General features: G+C 41.0%; 1 protein-coding gene across 7 annotated transcripts in view; it reads right to left on the reverse strand.

Annotated features, from left to right (window-relative positions):
- PRKN (parkin RBR E3 ubiquitin protein ligase) overlaps positions 1–19,418 on the reverse strand; it is a 1,201,168-nt gene that overhangs the window by 858,223 nt on the left and 323,527 nt on the right. The window lies entirely within an intron of this gene.

Below are 19,418 nucleotides of genomic sequence, written 5' to 3' on the forward strand. Positions count from 1 at the left end.
CACCCCTGGCTCTCCCTTGTCCTCTGACCTCCCTTGGGTTGAGACGATGGAAGGTAGCAGTGGGAGCTCAAAGGGGACTGGGTTGGGGGTGGTGGTGCTTTCCTCCATCCTGCCTGGCCCCCTTATCTGGGATCTCTGATTGCACATGGCTTTAGTCCTCCTGGACCCATCTCCCCTGAGGTTCCTCCACCAAAGCTCCGCTTCTCAGCGGGACTGGAGAACAGTGCTTGCTCCTCTTGTCCCTGCAGAATGAAGGACGGTAACAGTTTCTCCCCAGGCCTGGTTCAGGAGCCCTAAAGGCCTTCCCTGGTTTTCCTCAAAGCACTCTTTAAGCAGTGCCTTCTCTCCACCCCTCCAGGCTCCGGGCTGAGGATGCCTTCTCTCCCTCTGAGACCTATAGGGACACACAGTGGGATGACGGGATCATTTTCCCCATGTGATAAGGGACATATTAACAGAAATGTCCCCTGCCGCTACCATTGACCTGTGTCCTTGAACTCCACGACCCTCCTCCACTGAGGCCAGCAAGAGGCACCAGAGGACAGACCTGCAACTCTTGGCCTTTACACTGGGGACAGCCCAGGTCTAGGTGGGGGACAGCACCTTAAGGATGGACAGTGGACCCGCAAGTTGGTTGCGACCCACGCCCAATAGACCCTCTGAATTCGTGGAAAGGAAAAAAGGGGGAGGGCTGGTCTCAGGCAGGTGGGAGGGTCGGAATACTCGATCTCTGCCGCTCTTCTCTGTCTGGGTGACGCTAACTGGGGGCTGGGATGAGGGATGGCAGAGATGGCTTCCGGCTGTCATCACGGTAGGGCCGTGATGCCAGCCCCCTCTCACCCCTGGAAGGAATCACCATGTCCTCCTGCACAGGGAATAGAGCTGACTGTGAACAAAGGCTCTGCTGGTCACCATCACACAAGGCGTGTCCTTGGGGAAAGCAGCACGACCGTGGAAACTGGAGGCAGACCCGATGGATCATGTCTCAAAGAACACAGAGCTCTGGAGTGAGGACCTAGGCTGGAAGAGACTGTACAGTCACCTCCGGGCCGACGGGGTCTACCAGCTGACCTGCAGCACCTCCTGCGCGCCCAAAGCCCACCCTGACTCTGACAGTGACAGACGGAAGGTGAAATGCTGAGCCGACAGAGCTTAATACCTGAAATAAAAAGCATATCTGCACAGTTCCAAGACTGTGGTTTTTGTCATTGGTGGAAGGTGCGATGAATGTGCCAGAAAATTATTCTTTTTATTTTTTCTCTCTGGGAGCAGCTAGTTAAAATAAAAGTATCTTTTTTTTTTCTTTTAAACTCCCCAGATGCATGAAACTCTTCATGACTTGAATTAATCTACAGTCACTGGAAAATATTGGTTACTTTCTATTTAATCAGGTATAACTTTATTATGAAACTGACTCTTAATTATATATATCAGCAGATCCACTACCTTCCCTCATTTGTTCTTTTCAGCACAGCCATGTGTATAAGTCTGTGTTCTCAAGTCTGCTCAGTGGACTGAAGGCGATTTGGAGAGAATTCCTCCTGCCACACTTAGTGCTTTGGGCACAAATGTTCAAAACTCACCTGTAACAAACGCAATAAATACCTATACTTCTATCTTGTTTACTGTAAATCTAGGTATAACTAGATAACTCCCTGGCACGCACTCCTTTCAAGGATAAAAAGCAAAAACAAAACAAAATATGCATCAGTGTTTCTAGGCAGAAAATCTAAACTTTTATGTAGACTTATCTGTTTGAGATGGGGCTTGCTTGACTCATGGTGTTCTTCAGCATATTTAGTGGTAAGATACATGCTTGCTTTACATTCTCTGCTAGTCCTTTTTCTTATTATTATACAGACATTTTAAAACCAAAATAAACTGAGCATGTGTACTAGCATTATAGAAACATGGCAGTAGGCAGTAAATGATTTATGAAATGTCTTCTCTGGAGAATACAATAGTGTTATACGTACACAATTCCTTTCATAAAGCTTGGAAAGCAAACGTGAATAGGGATGCCTACGACATTCAATATGTTATGTCGGTCTTAAAAAAATTATTTCTGTACACAGTAGTTTTTCTCCTTTTTAAAAATAAAAACTCCCATTCTATCAGAATCCATCTAAATCAATCCAAAGATGTGGAAAGCTGTCATATTCTTAAAGACCAATGGAGAAAAAATTTGACAGTTACCATTCCAATTCTTTGTCAGTTAAATATTTTTTAGAGCTAATCTAGATCTCTGAGAATGAAGATCATACAAAAAGCACATGTTAGCTCTCCGTAGTGGAGAGACTAAAAAAGTCTGTTCAACTCTCTTCATGGTGTTTTCTTTTGAAAGAGAAATGATTTGACTTCTTTAAGCCGTTCACCTGAATATTTTCCAAGTCTCCCAGATGTACCTTTAATAGAGGGACCCTGGAATAAAAAACAGACTAACACCTCACTTCCATAACGTTCATTTCCGCCCATGCAGCTAGGCCGCTCATGAAACGGTCAATGAACAGAGGCAGCTACACGTACTGGGTTCTCTAATCCAGGCTGACACGCCTCAGGCTGCACCTTGGAATCTGCTTATTCTTGTTGTGGAAAAAATTCTGACAGCCACAACAATCTGGTTTCTGGTCTAATCATTTACACAACAAAATAAGTGTCTGAACTCATAGGACAATACCTGGACAGAATAGGAAGTGAGAGGTGATGGTTTGCCTACAAACACGGATGAGCTTAAAAGAAGGAGAATCATTTTATACTGATGTTATCAGAACTCCTTCAGCTTTATGTTTCTGGAAGGCACTAATACTCACATGCATTTATCTAATGCTTTATAGCTTAGGAAAGAGCTTTTAATTGTGTGTGTATATGTGTGTGTGTGTGTGTGTGTGTGTGTGTGTGTATATACATCAAAATAACTATACAGAAATATGATCTTCCCAGGTGGTGCTAGTGGTAAAGAATCTACCTGCGAAATGCAGGAGACATAAGTAACACAGGTTCAGTCCCTGGGTCAAGAAGATTCCCTGGAGAGGGGCAAGGCTACCGACTCCAGTATTCTTGCCTGGAGCACCCCATGAACAGGGGAGCCTGGTGGGCTACAGTCCATAGGGTCGCAAAGAGTCGGACACAGCTGAGCGACTGAGCACACATACAGAGATACAGGATCTTATTTAAATCTCTCTATAATCAGAGAAATGGACGCTATCACCCCCACTTAATGGATCTCGGGCTTTGAAAGCGTAGGAGGTCTCCCCAAAATCACAACGAGTTATCCACTGCAGAGGGAATTATCCACTGCCTAGGCCTTTGACCCTTTGATCCAGGAGTCTGATCCTGGTAATCTCCACAACGCAGACTCAGTATTCTCGGACTTATTGCTTATCACTCACTCTGCCTTGTCAAAAGACATCTCTTCCTGTACTTGGACATTGTATGAGTCAGCTCAGGTGCCCTCGATGAAATGTCACAAACTTGGTGGCTTAAACAGCAGACGTTCATCTTCCTAGAGCTTTGTAGGCTGGAAGCTTAAAGTAAAAGTGCCCGCAGGGCTGATTTCTCCTGAGGCCTCTCTCCTTGGAGCCGACTTCTCCTGCGTCCTCTACCTGCATGCAGCCCTGCCAGATCCTCCTCTTCATATAAGGCCTCGGGCCCACTGGATCAGAACCCCGCCCTCAGGATCTCCCTTAACCTTGCTACTCCTCTAAAGGCCCAATTTCCAAAAACAATTGCATGGCGGGGTAGTGTGGGGGAGCTTCATTGTCTGATTTGGGGGAGAACAGACTACAATTCAGCTCATAACAGGCTTCTAAGCCATTTTCCTTGAAAAGTATATTCACAAAACTTCAACTGCACCTCTGATGTGTTTACAACACATGTTTCCACAGGCCTGAGCTCTCACTTACGCTACAGAGATACACTTATTCACACCTGTCTCAAAATTCTCTTTCTGATGCCCTGTTAACTAAAGAGTCGGCTTGCCTCACACCAAACCAATGGGACTTCTTGGTTCAAAGGCATCTTCTTTTCTCATGTCTTTGCCTCAATCAATGGCTTGATTTGGTTTGAAATGTTTTGACTATCGACCTTTCCCTTCAATCCCAGGTCAATGAGCAAGTCTTGTTGGCCCTCCATTTAAAAGCCGGTTGCCTTTCTTCCCCTTATCCTTCCCCTGCACCCACCTGAATCGAGGCTTCCAGAGCTCTGACCCTGGGCAAATTCAGTGACCTCCTAACAACATCGTCTCGGCACCCTGGTGTGGTAGGCAGCATTCTAAGTTGACTCTCCGATGACCCACACCATCCTTACCTCCCTCTTATGGACTGGGGGAGGGATCGGGAATATATGTCACCTCTAGGCAACAGGTGGCCTCCAGGGGCTGACGGAGCCCCTTTTAAAAGGTAAGTCAGTTCCACTTAGTCTTCTACATTATTAAAAAATATTATTAATAGAAATAGGTAAGAACACAGAAAACCTAGCAGCACTTACACAATCCAGGGTTAAGTTCTACCCCTCTCAAATCATTTTCGTTCATGCCACTGAAACTTAAAACCTCAGTGAAATGTAACATTGAATCCCATAGTTTCCTCTGAGATGGCAGGTCTATTCTCCACCATTTGGCAACAAAATCTTTCATTTCAGACAGCTGGGTCTTCTCTCTATGCACCTCTGCTCAGCATGCCTCCTCTACGAACCCTCATTCACTTCCTCCCCAGCCAAGACACACATCTCCTTCAAGATGCACCTAAAACAGCATCCTATCCATTCTTTCTGAAACTTGTCAAACACGTACTGAGCTCCTTCAAAGGTACATTAGGAAAGGCAGGACGAAGGAGATTAAAAGTGATGTTTCCCCACAGGAAACTGGTTGAGTAACGTACAACAAGAGTATTGTGCCCTTTCTAAGAATGCATAAAGAACATCGCTATGGCCAATATGAAGTGAAACTGTTCAAGTGTGATCTCTATTTTTACAAACGGTCTTTATAAACAAGATGAGGGAGACATTGTTTTTAAAAAGCAAAGTACATATGTATAGCTGCTTATCTTTTGCTTAAGGAGATAAAAAAACATACATTTCTGCCTTTTTTTTTTTTTTTTTTCTCAAAACAAGCTCAAGAAGGATACATCTGAAACGTGGAGTTGACTGAACACAAGAGGTGGATCTACAGGAACAGAATGAGAGCAAGGCTGGGGCAGGAGGAGGGACCCTTTTCGATGGAACCTTTTCGTATAGGTTTTTGTTTTAGAAATAGGTTAATGTTCCACCCATTCCTCAAATCAAAGATCATCAACAAAGATGCGGAAATGGGAAAACTCTATAACTGAGATCAAATTAAGACAAATATTCACAATTGTATTTCAAATGAATGTCATTACCTCACTGAAAGGGGAAAAAAAGAGATGTCTTCCAAGTGATCTATATAACTGGAATCCAGTTTGAATTGACTTTTGTCATTAAATTTTGTCTGGGTTTGTGGTATTTAAATGATTTAGGGTCATTTTTCAAATGACTTTGATGCCCTCAGAATGAGCCTAAATAGTTTCGATTTTTACTTGTGTAGTTTGTTTGTTTTTTTTTTTCCTGCCCACTATAGACTTTGCTACATTGAATTTTTCCTTTTCAGTTCACGCCCACTTGCTTAGTATAAAAATGTCTCCTTTTTCCTCAATGCGGTTGAATATGGTTCTTAAAAGAAGTTACTTTAAACTTGATGTACTACTAGTAATCCCAAAATACATCCCTATAAAACATCTTGGTCATCCCAAGTGTCATTCCTCTCCACGTACACAGAGGTACACAGCACGCACCGTGATAGCTGGGTTGTGCGTCCTGAGCTAATCAGACCATGGAAAGACAATTCAGTGATGAAACATGTGGTTAATCCAGGAACATGCAGGATAGGATGACTGTAATTTCATTTCCACATTTTACTCATTTTATTCTTAAGTTTTCATCATTACATTTTTTTTTAGTTGTTAGTTTTTGCTTTATATAACACTTCTGGTCCGTTCTCAACATCCACCTGTTTTCATGTCTTATTGGGTCAGCTGTATAAGCATCAAGCAAGCTCAACCCTTACTTCAAAGTGGTTTTGAATCATGGGTCCAAATGGCCATATTAGCTGGAATTTTGTGTAAACTACATATAAAAAAACAAGGAGAATAAGACATTCTTTTAGGAGGAAAAAAAAAAAAATCTGTGGTTTTAGCTTCCTAATTAGGCTTTGTAAAAACAATGTGATCTGCTCTAAGTTTTTTCATTTATTTCTATATTCTATGTCATTAATATTTGATTTCTGAATAAATTTTATTTTGTGTGTTTTCAATTCTTACATAAAACAAAGAATAGATGTATTTTCTAAGTATGTCTAGATTTTCAAAGTCTATTTTCATAATTCTAAGTTTATTGAAAAAACAACATCCAAATTCATATTTTACAAGTGTATTTACTTGTGTCTGAACCAGCCTTCCAAGGCAGGAGTTACAGGTTTGATCCCTGGGTTGAGAAGATTCCCTGAAGGAGGAAATGGCAACCCACTCAAGTATTCTTGCCTGGGAAATCTCACAGAGAGAGGAGCTTGGCGGGCTGCAGTCCATGGGGTTGCAGAGTCGGACACTACTGACCGACTGAGCGGCAACTAAAGGATATTATGACTCTTTACGACCTTTGGTACACTTGCAGCGACATGAGGCGATGTCTGTGACGTGATATGAAGCCAGAAAGGAAGGGGCTGACATTCGTACCCAGAGCAACAGAAGAGAAATGTGTTCTTCATAACATCATATATTTTTTGCTTACATTCATAACTATTTCACAATGGAAATTGATTTTTAAAAAAAGAAAAATTTAAACCCTCGTACCCCCCAGTTTATTTGAAGTATTCTTATAGAACTAAACACAGAGGCAGAAAATGAATGCTGGGAGAGGCTCATTCCAATGAGCCCTCATCTGGATAACTGTGAAATCAATAAGCTAGTGTGAGATGCTGCCCAAAGCACTCAAGGGACGTGTAAAGTCTTACAGTGAATGATGGTTCTAGGAGGCTACCAGGCTGGAGGGGCATCAGAGCCCCCTTCTCTGGAGAGGCCATGGCACTTTCTGGTAAAGCACTTTCTGGGGCTTGCATCTGCAGGGCAAATTTTCAATACAGGTAATTACTTTTTTGTGTAGCTCAATCTTCCCTGAAAGTTCAGTTGGGAATAGTTTCATTAAATGTTATTCTTTCCTCATCATAAATTAATCCCCATACTGTACATCCCTTGTGAATCTCAAAAAAGGAGTTGGGAAGATTAATCATTTCATTTGTGTGAACTATTTGAAGACTGTTTTCCCCTAGCTCTTCAGGAAGCTCAGTATATGCCCGGCAGCACACCATAGATATTTTTAACAAATTTATTTATTGAACAACTACTATGTGACGAGTACTATGCAAGGCAGTGTGAGGGTAGAGAAGAATTATAGCAAAGGAGGTCTGGTTTTAAAGAATTTATAACCTAGTTCAGGAAACAAAATTCTGAAAAGGCATGCTCAGACAGGCCATGACTTCAAATGCCTACCAGCCTGGGAGGGAAAGTGAAATAAAAGTCAAATGCCTGGAGGGACCCTGGTGGGCAGGGGACCCGGCTGCCCATCCCAGGACACGCAGGCCTCAGTGCCAGCAAACTTCTACCCTCAAAAAGAGTGCCAGCCTTGCCAGACCTGTTTGACTCCGTTGAAACCGGAAGTCCCAATTTTTCTGTGTCATCAACCAGTTTTCAAATATTGGCACCCAATTCAAGATGTAATTTTTTAAACAGCTGGTGGGTTACCACAAACCCATCTATAGATCACCTTTAGCTGGTGAGTTGTCACTGTGAAACATCAGATATGATACAACAACAAAATCAACTAGATATAATTAAGTACCAAAAGAGATGTTACAAACAGCACGTGAACTTAAGAGAAATAGAAAACCAGAAGTGGAGGATGCCACTGAAAATTGGAAGACCTGAACTGAATTGCTGACGGGAAATACTAAATGTTAGAATACACTGAGAAGGCAGTGGCACCCCACTCCAGTACTCTCGCCTGGAAAATCTCATGGACGGAGGAGCCTGGTGGGCTGCAGTCCATGGGGTCGCGAAGAGTTGGGCACTGAGCGACTTCACGTTCACTTTTCACTTTCATGCATCGGAGAAGGAAATGGCAACCCACTCCAGTGTTCTTGCCTGGAGAATCCCAGGGACGGGGGAGCCTAGTGGGCTGCCGTCTATGGAGTCGCACAGAGTCGGACACGACTGAAGCAGCAGCAGAATACACGGAACATAAAACGAAAGTTTACTGACGTCAAAGCTACTTGTGCTCTATTGTATGGAAATGTATCCTAAATGATGGTGACATGCCCTTAACAGAAAAACCTAGAAAGTGTCATAAACATCAAAGGAAACAATGAATACTTTTCAAATAAACTTAGTTGTGAACCACATCCAATATTACTAATGGAGTATTTCTCCATTCCTAATAATTGAAGATGATTACGAAAATGAAATGCTTGTTGCCTTCAGCTTTTAAGGTACAAAATGTAGTTACTGTTAATGCATTAGGAGATCAAAGAGGTTACGAGAACGGTGACCCTAACATTTGCTTTTAGGATATTTTGCAATATTTGTCAAGTTGGAAATTGTGTGCCGGTGACATTTAAGAATTAAATGCTCTTTGAAAACTCCCTTCTCTTGGAAACACCTGGATCCATTATAACAACAAAGGATGCAGACTGGTTTGTGCAAACGTGCACATGCTGCCAGGGGCCAGGAAATCATTATAGCATCTCCATTGTTTGTAGCCCTGCAGGGTCATGACACATCCTTCAGACCCACTTTTTATTTCCTGACTGATGGAGATGCAGCCACAGTGGAGTGTAAAATAATATTCATGCACCACTGCTAAGAAAGAAAACTCAAAAATAGAAGAGGGGGGAAAAAAAGCGCTTTTTGTGGGAACAAGATTGGTTGGAATCAAAGACAGATGAAGACGTATTCAAAGCTTGCAGGAAAAAAAATTGTGAAAACAATTGATGTCAGGAAGCTTTTGATAAGACACTCAAAAATTTCATTTTAATATTTATTGCTTGTAGTGAAATTGATCAGTATCTTGGGCATGATGAGGTCATGAAAGAAGAGATTGATGCCAGCAAATTCATTATTTCTGCTTCTGTTCTTTCTATTTTGATATTAGTCTATTTTCCCCCAATAAACTATCCTATTGCATACCTCTCCACATGTGCTATTTCTTTTTTTTTTGGTAATGTAATTTACCTGTCATCTTTTATAAAATAGTAAGGTACCCATCTGTTTTAAGTGCAGAGATAAAAATAACTTCCTTTAAAACTAAACACTGACTCTAGCCAGTGAAGGATCTACATTATAAACCGTATGAAAGACAAGTCAATCCTCTGGTGGATCTTTATCAAATTATATTTTCTGATACTGAGGCTGCCCACTTTCCTAGACCTTTTCATTTTTTTTGCATAAGAACAGAGGAGCCTGGCGGGCTTACAGTCCATGGGGTTGCAAAAGAGTCAGATAATAGTGACTGAACAACAACAAAATGAGAGAACTGGAAATGCTAATGAACATGGAGACTGAGTGTCATGGAATAATATTGTGTTTTTCCCTCATTTTTGCATATTTAAGTAGGATCGTTGGTTTTCCCAGTAGTCATGTATGGATGTGAGAGTTGAACCATAAAGAAACCTGAGCAACAAAGAATTGATGGTTTTGAACTGTGGTGTGGGAGAAGACACTTGAGAGTCCCTTGGACTGCAAGGAGATCAACCCAGTCAATTCTAAAGGAAATCAGTCCTGAATATTCACTGGAAGGACTGATGCTGAAGCTGAAACTCCAATCCTTTGGCAACCTGATGCGAAGAACTGGCTCATTGGAAAATACCCTGATGCTGGTAAAGATTGAAGGCAGGAGGAGAAGGGGATGACAGAGGATGAGACGGTTGGATGGCATCACCGACTCAATGGACATGAGTTGGGGTAAACTCCGGGAGTTGGTGATGGACAGGGAGGCCTGGCGTGCTGCAGTCCATGGGGTCGCAAAGAGTCGGACACGACTGAGCGACTGGACTGAACTGAGTTTGATAAGTACACTTTGAGTCTGTTTTATTCAAATCAAGAAAATAAGTAGAAAAAAATCAGAATAAATGATGGCATTTAGTCAAAGATCTTGAAAGACCACTGACTGAGCCTCATGTCCTAAGGACTGAACCCAAATGTAAACTTGTTCGCTCGAGGGCGCCACCTACTCCTAAATCTCACAGCCTTCAACCACAAAGGCGCAATGACAATGGTACTTCCCTCCTCACAGATCACAGTCAGTCAGGCCTCTTGATCCACAGATCAGGAGCCTCTTGCTCTGGATCTATACACAGTCATCTCACTGAATGTGGGGAAGGGAGCCTCCTCTTGGCAGCTTTCTGAATAAGCACAGCGCTTCCTTAGATGGTGCACTGAGATCTCTAAAGATTCTTTCACTTACACTGTAGGAGAAGCGTGAGAAACCATCCTTCATCTGTATATTTATTCAGTACCTATAGTTTACTGAGTGACTGATCTGATCTGATCTGATAGTTTACTTAGCTACCTTACCATAAAGGTAGCTTTTACTGAAGTCTCCTTGCTAACAAAAGTAATTAATTCTCCTATAACATTTGAAATTTTGTTATATTACTTTGAAGGACTGTTGGTTTGTAACTTTGAGATTTAAAATTTCTATAAAAATAGATTTGTCAAAATATGAGTTGCAGAAACTTTCACAGAAAGTTATCAGTGATGCTTCACGGCAGATGGCTTGTACCCGGCAGCTGTTGAGAGTTAACTTATAAGAAGTCCATTGATTTTGGATCTAACTAAAGGAAGTTATCATAAGGACTATGAAGTGTCCCCTAAAATCAGGAACATACCTAGTGTACCTTCCTTGTAAAATCTGTTTTACAAATGAAAATAAAACTGACTGCAATGATGCATAATTCTAATCTGTTTCGATAAGTATTGTATGTAGTGTTATTTTTAAAGTTGCCCGTTACTTATGGTGAGACAACTCCACATGATCTAAAGCTCTCCCAAGGTAGGGGAAGGAAGCTACGTTCCCTCGAGCATGATCACGGGACATGACCACCTGCCACGTTCTCCTCTTTATCACATCTCTACACATTTATTTTTGATTCCAGATAATTAATTTTCAAATCCCCATTTTCCTTCTCCTTTCAATGTTTATTCTCCTTTCCCCAAGCATCTTTTCTAAGCATCAGAACCAAACAATAAAGCAAGCAATCGAGATTCTTGCCAAGGCAGTCACAGACCCTTGAGACATGAAATACTTCCTCCCGTATTAATAAACAAGGATGTCACTGTCATCGGTGATTCTGGTCCTCCAATGTGAGCTGGTGTATCAGCACTCAGTAAGGAGAAAACCTGGAATCTAACAGCCATCAAACCGCAGTCACTCCCGACAGGGAGCCCCAGAGGATGTGCAAAGCATAGGCTACTGCTCCAGGATAGCTGAGATACATATGAAAAGAATGATTTCAGTGAGTCCAGCCTCGTGTGTCTTCCCATACATAGAAAAGTACTAACTTCCTTAACTTGGGATATCCTACTCGAGGGAATCTTCCCAACTCAGAGATCGAAAATGTGTCTCCTGTATCTCCTGCATTGGCAGGCAGATTCTTCACCACTAGGGCCAGCCAGGAAGCCCACTGGGATATCTGGTTTTCTTTAATTAAAACTGATCTTTTGATCTTCAGACTATCTGCCCTTTGCTACAAACCTGCTATATATCCTGGCTTATTCCCTCGCCTCCTCGGAGCACCTCTCTCAGGGTTTCTTGAGATGCTGTCTCCCCGGCTTGAAATCCTAAAAATTCCCAGCAAATAAAACATAACTCAAGTTTAGGTTGTGAATATGTTTTAAGCTGACACTTTCAAACTCTCAACACAGACAAGCACACACGTACATGCACCCACACACAGAACACACACACTGTGCTCATATGTGCACGCATGTCTGCACACGAAGATTTTGCTTCAAAAAAGAGAACAATGAATGCAGATAACTACTTAGAAATAATCAGCATTCAACCACACAAGGGAATCTCAATTACTCAAGATCATCTCTGAGTAGGAAAGTGTCTGCCTCTCTCGTTGGGGCTCCTCTGCAGTAGCAGCTCACATCACAAGAGTTTTGCCTTTATCTTGGCCCTCAGCCTGTGATTCATCATGAGCCTTGGGTTCTTGTCATTTGGCTTTTCCTTGGCTGCTTCTTTCCATTAGATTCGCTGGCCTATGTTCCCTCCTGATTTTTACTCTTCTATTCCTGTCGACCTCATTGTCACTGGCTGGTACTCATTCTCTCTAAACTGTCAACAGCACTTGGAATTCTGCTCCTAACCCCCCAGGTTGCAACATCCTCATATGAGGTGAGCATGTACCTATTCCATCATCGAGTCACTGATGGAAACGTCTAACAGCCTTGCACACAGGCTGACCCTGGCGGCACACCACCTGTGTCCGCCAAGTTAATGTCCTGCCGTTATTAATTACTCCTTAGAAGAAGTGTAGAGGATGACAGGGAATAATGTACCTCTAACAGTCCCAAGTGGTGAGACAACAATCTCACGGGCGTCTGTGAATTTCATTTACATAAGCGGTTCTTGATCTTTTCGCTGTCACAGAGCCCTTGAGGATCTGATATAAGCCAGGGGTGCTCTTTCCTGATGTACACACACATAACACAGCATTTTCAGTATGATTTCACAGCATCTAAGGACTTCCCTTCAAGTGCCCCTCTGGAGCTCCTAGAGGCCTGATATATTGATATTACTGATAGTAATTCAGATATCTTTAAAAACTGAGGCATAGACATTGTCTCAAAAACTAATGTTACATTTCACAAATGCTAGGAGATTTACAATTTGACGGCTATTGTTTAGTATAGATGGGATTACATGGCTATCTTAAAATTCTCTTGGTTGACATATACTATCAATCAAAGGAGAGAATTATTCATGTGTTTAAATGAAAACAATGTTTCAAATGAGGTGAAATTAATTTTCCTAGTTGCAGTAAAATACACATAATAGAGACAGCTGGATGGCATCATCTACTCAATGAACAGGAGTGTGAGCAAAACCTGGGAGACAGTGAAGGACAGGGAAGCCTGGCATGCTGCAGCCCATGGGGTCGAAAAGAGTCAGACATGGCTGAGTGACTGAAAAACAGCACATAATATAAAACTGAGCGTCTTAACACTTAAGTACACAGTTCATTCTTGCTAAGTATATTCACATTGGGGTGCAACCAATCTCCAGAACCTTTTCATCTTGCAAAACTGAAATTCTATATCCTTTAAGCAACAACTACCCACTTCCCCCTGACTCCAAGCCCTGGCAACCACTATTCTACTTTCTCTTTCTACAATGTGGCTATTCTAGACACCTCCCGTAAGTGGAATCACATGGTACTTGCCCGGCTGTGTCTGACTTACTTTACTTAGCATAACCTCCTCTAGGTTCATCCCTGTTGTAGAACGTGTCAGAATTTCATTCTTTTTAAAGGCCGGATAACACACCATTGTGTGTATAAACCACATTCTGTTCCCTTCATCCATCAGTGGACACATGGGTTGCTTCCACTTTTTAGCTACAGCCAGCAATGCTGGTAAGAACATGGGTGAATGTATAACAAAGAAATCTTATTGCTTAGGTAAAGGCCATTGTGTTTAACTGTGTTTAAGTTTTTAAAATACAATGTTATTTTTATTGCTAAACGTAATGGACATGAAGAAAACTAAACAAAAATATGTCATTGGATTACCACAGTGGGTTCGACCTCTGGCTGGAGAAGAATCCATGTACCGAGGAGAAACTCGGTGCACATGCCACAACTCCCGAGGGCTTTGCTCTGAAGCCCAGGAGCTACGACAAGGTACTGTAGCTCTAGCTCCGACAAGGTGGCCGTCACAATACAGAGCAACACCCAGCTCAGCACAACCAGAGGAAGCCAGCCCAGAGCAGCAAAGACACGGCAGAGCCAAAACAGCATCAAATAACTAATATAAAAATTAAAAAAAATACCAGAGGAATGAATCCGGTTGACTTCGCTTAATCACCACATTCTTTACGTTTTGATGTTCTTCACGCTAATTTCAAGCTACTGATTCTGCCCTCTGGAGTAGTTTAAATAGACATGTTAATATTTCCCATGTATGAACACCTAAGTGGCTAAAAAATGTGAGCACTTCCTCAAGAAAACTCACCCTAGGGATTCTCTGGAGATTCCCTCACTGGGATTGGGTCATCAGACCCTTTACTTTCTGGCCAGTCCTCTTGGGGTCATTCTCTAAATTGTCAGTGTACTTTGTAACGTATCTGTCCAGAACTGACACTGTACTTTGGACGTTCACTGTCTGAATGCAAACAACAGTGCATTCATTCACTCAAATAATATTTATTTAGAGCTTCTGATGCATCCACCATGGCTCCAGACTACCCCTTCTCTGCTAATACTCTGATTAATGCCAGGAAAGCTACAGCTTACTCTCTTCTAGTCTTGCCACACTGCTGTCTACTTCTGAACTTGGTATCAACTAAAAGCCTAGACGTGTTTCACATGAAATAACTGCCCAGGCAGGTCTTTGTCATCCTGCATTTATGTAATTGGTTTTATGAAGCTAAATCCTTATGCTATCTTCACAGTAGATCTCTAAGTTTTACTGTGGTACTCTTCTAAAATGGATGTTTTTCCAGTGGTCATGTATGGATGTGAGAGCTGGACTGTGAAGAAAGCTGAGCGCTGAAGAATTGATGCTTTTCAACTGTGGTGTTCGAGAAGACTCTTGAGAGTCCCTTGGACTGCAAGGAGATCCAACCAGTCCATCCTAAAGGAGCTCAGTCCTGGGTGATCTTCATTGGAAGGACTGATGCTGAGGCTGAAACTCCAATACTTTGGCCACCTCATGCAAAGAGTTGACTCATTGGAAAAGACCCTGACTGGGAGGGATTGGGGGCAGGAGAAGGGGACGACAGAGGATGAGATGGATGGATGGCATCACCAACTAGATGCACATGAGTTTGGGTGAACTCCGGGAGTTGGTGATGGACAGGGAGGCCTGGTGTGCTGCAATTCATGGGGTCGCAAAGAGTTGGACACGACTGAGCGACTGAACTGAACTGAACTGAAAAATGGAGATTGATCTGACTACAATTTTTCAAAACAAAAAAAATATTTCTTAAAAGCAGATTATTTTAGCTAGGAAATGCCTGAACAGTCCATGGGAAGTTTTTAATTCCAGTAGTCCAATAAATGCAGTTAATGATTGAGAAAGTTGGGAGTAGTGGTTCAAAGTAGCTGAGACAAGTTATTATGATTATGGTTTATGGGGAAGCACCAAGAGCCTCAAGAACAGAGTAGCTAGACTTGGCAAATAAAAATACAAGGCTCTCAGTTAAATTTGAATTTCAGATTTGCTATTTAAAGTTATGACCAACCTAGACTGCATATTAAAAAAGCAGAGACATTACTTTGCCAACAAAGGTCTGTCTAGTCAAGGCTATGGTTTTTACAGTAGTCATGTATGGATGTGAGAGTTGGACTATAAAGAAAGTTGAGTGCTGAAGAATTGAAGCTTTTGAACTGTGGTGTTGGAGAAGACTCTTGAGAGTTCCTTGAACTGCAAGGAGGTCCAACCGGTCCATGCTAAAAGAGATCAGTCCTGAGTGTTCATTGGAAGGACTGATGTTGAAGCTAAAACTCCAATACTTTGGCCACTTGACAGGAAAGGCTGACTCATCTGAAAAGACCCTGATGCTGAGAAAGATTGCAGGCAGGAGGAGAAGGGGAAAACAGAGGATGAGACGGTTGGATGGCATCACTGACTCGATGGACATGAGCTTGAGCAAGCTCTGGGAGATGGTGAAGGACAGGGAAGCCTGGCGTGCTGCAGTCCATGGGGTTGAAAAGAGTCGGACACAACTGAGCAACTGAATAACAACCTATATTTTATCTACGAAGCCTACACAACAGCCTTAGAAACAGCAATCGTTAATTAAGTAGGGGCATTAATAACAACATTCTTTATTTCTTTACCAGAACTCATTATCCACAAAAAAGGGTAGCTAGTGTGATTCAGTAAATGAGAGCAAACTGCTTCATTTATGAAAAATTATGGTAACTCTATCTCACATTATAAGATACTTGTCAACAGAGAAGCTATTTGTTTTAAGATAAGAAGTGGAAACTATTCTCATATAAAGCAATATAAAAGCAAATAAAATTTGCATTTCTTGTAGCATAACTATAAAAATTAAATCAGGAATGGCAGAGGGCAGTACATAGAGAAATTAAACCTACAGACTTCCTGTGACTCAGCAACTCTATTACTATGTGTCACAGAAATCGATCAATGGCATAGAAGAGAGGACGCCATGTATTTGGGCAATAGATTTCAGACAAAGGTGAAATGGCAATTATGTGGAGAAAAACATAGTCTATTCCACACAGGGTGCTGAACAACTGGACATCTATATGCAAACAAACTAAAAATACTGATCAAGTTTTGATACATACCAATCACTATATACAAAACTTAATTCAAAATGAATTCAGTCCTCAATGTGATATGTAAAACAGTAAAATATCTAAAAGAACATACAGAAGAAATTATTTGTTACCTTGAGATATGTAAATAGTTCTGAGATAAGACATCAAAAGTATTATCCATAAAAAATATATAAATTTCAACTAATAAAAAATGAAAATTATTCCCCTTGAGAGATCCTATTAAGAGAATGAAAAGATAAACTAGATTGGCAGAAAATATTATAAAGAACACATCTGATAAAGAACTTGCATCTGGAATATATAAAGGACTCAGAAAAACTCAATAATAAACACACAAATACCACAAATATGGATGCAAAGAGTTTGCAACGACATTTCACCAAAGTAGACAGATGGATGGCAAGTACATACACAAAAATGAATACCATCACTAGCCATTAAGGAAATGCAAACTGAAGCCACGAGACGCCACTACACACCTAGGAAAACTGCTGAAAGGGAAGACCGACCAGACCAAGAGTTGGCCGGGATACACTACTAAACTAGAAATATAAAATTGTATAAACACTTTGCAAAATGGTTCTGCATTTCTAGGTATTGCCTAAGAGAAATAAAAACACATTATGAAATATTAGAAAATTGAATAATATATTCCTAAGTCACCCATGGATGAAAGAAGAAATCAAAAGGGAAATTCTGAAATGAATGAAGATGAAGGCAAATTAAGACGCAGCTAAAGCAGAATAAAGAAGAGATACAGGACGTAACACTGACACGGGAAAATGAGAAGCTTTACATCAATGGCTTCAGTTTCTACTTAAAAAAGAAAACAAAAGGAAATGAAGAGCAAAAAAAAAAAGCAAAGCAGAAGAAAAAAGGAAACAATAAAGATCAGTTAAAAACAATGGTTGAGAATAGAAAAACAATAGGGAAAAATCAATGAAAAGAGAAGCTTGCTCTTTGACAAGATCAATATATTTACACATGTAAACCTGATTAAGAAAAAACAGAGTAGACACAATTTACCAATATCAGCAACATGAGAAGGGACACAACAGATTCTACAGATATTAAAGAGTATAATAGCCGAATATTATTAACTTTGTACCCATAAATTTATGAACTTAGGTGAAATAGATGAATTTCTTGAAGGACAAAGAAAAACTACTGAATCTCAGGCAACAACAACAACAAAAGACACTTGAGTAGTCACTTCTCTATTTAAGAAAATGAATTTGTGCTTCACTGGTGGCTCAGAGGGTAAAGAATCTGCTTTCAATGTGGGAGACCTGGGTTCAGTCCCTGGGTTGGGAAAATCCCCTCGAAGAGGGCTTGGCAACCCACTCTAGTATTCTTCCCTGGAGAATCCCCATGGACAGAGAAGTTACTAGAGTAGACAAAAACTACTGAATCTCAGGCAACAACAACAAAAAGAAGCAAGCCTGAGCAGCCACTTCTTTATTTAAGGAAATATAATTTGTAGTAAAAACACGCAAAGAAAGCTCCAGGTGAGTTCAAATAGTCAAGGAAGAAATAATATCAACTCTACACAAATTCTTGAGAAAACTGAAGATATGAAAATACTGCAAAACATTTTCAGTTACTGTTACCCTGATTAAAAAGGACAAAAATGGTATAAGAAGACCAATCAATGTAACTCACAGCATTAACAGACTGAAAAAAGACAAAGCACATGATCGTACTACAGATTTAAAATAAAAGCCTGTGACAAAATCCAACATCCATTCCTCAAAATACAACCGTCCATAAGAGCAAATTAGGAATAATATAGACATTTCTCAACCTGATAAAGAAAACCTATGAAAACCTGCAGCCAACATCATGCTCTGTGCTTAGTTACTCCATAGTGCCCAACTCTGTGACCCCGTGGACTGTAGCCCTCCAGGGTCCTCTGTCCATGGAGTTCTCCAGGCAAGAATACTGGAGTGGGTTGCCGTGTCCTTCTCCAGGAGATCTTCCCAACCCAGGGATCGAACCCAGGTCTCCCACATGCAGGCAGATTCTTTACCATCTGAGACACCAAGGAAGCAGCTAACATCCTACTTAATCATAAAAGACTGAGCGCTACCCTTCTAAGCTCAAGGCCTGGACGTTCTGTCTTACCATTGCTATCCAACACTGTATTGAGGTCATACACAATGCTATATGGCAAGATAAATAGGAAAAAGTAAAGCAGCTTTATTCCCCACTGACAAGCTTATGTTCATAGAACCCTCTGTAGATCCATAGATTCTATAGGTTCATCAGGGAAATGCAAATTAAAACCACAATGAGATGCTGCTACAAACAGACTGGCTGAAATTAAAAAAGACTAATCATACTAAATATTTACAATGATATGGAATAACTAGAATCTTATGCACTCTTGTTGGGAATATAAAATAGTAACTTTTGGGAAAAATTCTGTCAATTTCCTAAATTTACACATACAGCTACTACATGATTCAGCTAATATACTCCTAGAAATGAAAGTATAAGTATCTTCAATGATTTGTCCACAAATTTTCACAGTAGTTTGATTTATAACACTATAGAAGCTAAAAACTGGATAAAAACACGTCAATTAACAGGAGAATGTAGTTAACTCACACAATAGAATACTCTCAGCTGCAAAACTGAATGACCAACAACATGAGTGATCTCAAAATAACTACTTAATAAACAAGCCAGACTAAAAGATATATACTGTATAATTCCACTCATACACAATTCATGAAAATGAGAACTAATCTACAGGGACACAAAGCTAGCAGATCAGCAGTTGCCTGGAGATGAATGAACCAAGAGGCAGGTG

Source organism: Bubalus kerabau, chromosome 9 (assembly GCF_029407905.1).
Source record: "Bubalus kerabau isolate K-KA32 ecotype Philippines breed swamp buffalo chromosome 9, PCC_UOA_SB_1v2, whole genome shotgun sequence".
NCBI lineage: Eukaryota > Metazoa > Chordata > Mammalia > Artiodactyla > Bovidae > Bubalus > Bubalus kerabau.